Raw genomic sequence first — 1,334 nt, 5'->3', positions numbered from 1 at the left:
TGCTCAACCGATCTCCATTTTTCTAACAATAATATTTTATTGTTGTGTTTTCTTAATTATTATTATTTTATAGTATGAATATATTTGTTTATCTTTTTGATGTTTAGATATGGGGTGTTATTTAATTAATTATTAATATATTTCTCTGGGGGCTGGAACAAATTAATTGTTTTCTAATTATTTTTTAAGGGGAAAATGCAGTGGAGACGTGAGTGGATCAACCTGCGGGTGCTGTTGTGGAACGGATTAAACTCGTATCTAGGGGCCCCACTGCATTAATAAATATAAGCTGTACAGTTTATCAAACGTCCCCTCACCTAACACACACCCCACCCAAATGCACACACACACACACACACCTACGTGTGACCTGGCCGTAGTTAAAGGACGTCCCAAAAAGACGACAACAAAGGAGTTCTTTCACCAAAGTAACGACAGGAGGACGGCGACCGAGGGGTCGCTGTGATTTAATACCACCAGCCAGGAAGGACGTTATCAAGCCCTGATGACCACTGACATCGGCTGTAAGTCGGAGAAACTGCACCACCGGCTCCACCACCGCAGCGGAGCACTTAAAGTCGCCCCCCTGATTGGCCCTAACCAGTCAGCAGCTCAATTTGGGTGACGGCGAAGTGTGCTCAGTCAGGGGAGAAGTCGGTCCCGGATGATTTCCTCCTTCTGTGCTCGTTCTTCTCACTCCCTTCCCCTGCTCTCCCCCAAGTTCATTCCAGCATGACAAACCACATGGGATTTCAATAGTCCTTTAAAGTCTGCTGCCTCTGGGAAGCACTTTTCTGCGTGCAACATTTTAGTATTCTAGGGAATACGTGACTGGGGAGGCAACCGCCGCCGTTATACGACTGCCATCTTCTCCTGGCTGACGGCGTGCAGGAGGTGAGGAGCCAGGACTGTGTTATTAAACCTTCTTCATCAAGATGTCTTTTGCGCAAATATTTTCTTTTTTTTTTTATTTGAACACATAAAAGCATCACAACAACAATATACAAATTCTTAGTAATCTTTTAAACCAAAACACATTTACACATGCAACAATAGGGTTTAAGACAATGAGTAACTCAGTGAATAATTCTTGCTTTTGGAATGTATTGTTTTACTTACTTCGGTTGGAGCACGCCAGCCATTTGTCTCCAGGTCAAATACAAAGAATATTCTGCCATGAAAGGCCTACGACTCCCTACCTTTGAGACAACAACCTCAAATGTTCCAGGCTGAAACATGAAGGGTTGATGACTCACGATTACTTGCTAATAAATGACAAGTACTTGGACCATCTGCGGAAAGACGACCTCTGGACGGCACTCCGGCGCCGTCAC

At 43.9% G+C, this 1,334-nt stretch overlaps 1 long non-coding RNA gene across 1 annotated transcript in view; it reads right to left on the bottom strand.

The window, feature by feature from the left end:
* LOC112487503 (uncharacterized) overlaps positions 1-1,328 on the bottom strand; it is a 2,805-nt gene extending 1,477 nt beyond the window's left edge. The window contains exon 1 of the long non-coding RNA XR_003050642.1: positions 1,120-1,328. This is a non-coding gene — a long non-coding RNA (uncharacterized LOC112487503). The remainder of the gene's footprint in view (positions 1-1,119) is intronic.
* Positions 1,329-1,334: the final 6 nt, after the last annotated feature.

The sequence above is a fragment of the Cynoglossus semilaevis genome, chromosome 9 (assembly GCF_000523025.1).
Source record: "Cynoglossus semilaevis isolate Cse_v1.0 chromosome 9, Cse_v1.0, whole genome shotgun sequence".
Lineage (NCBI taxonomy): Eukaryota > Metazoa > Chordata > Actinopteri > Pleuronectiformes > Cynoglossidae > Cynoglossus > Cynoglossus semilaevis.
This window is presented reverse-complemented; position numbering and strand designations above follow the sequence as displayed.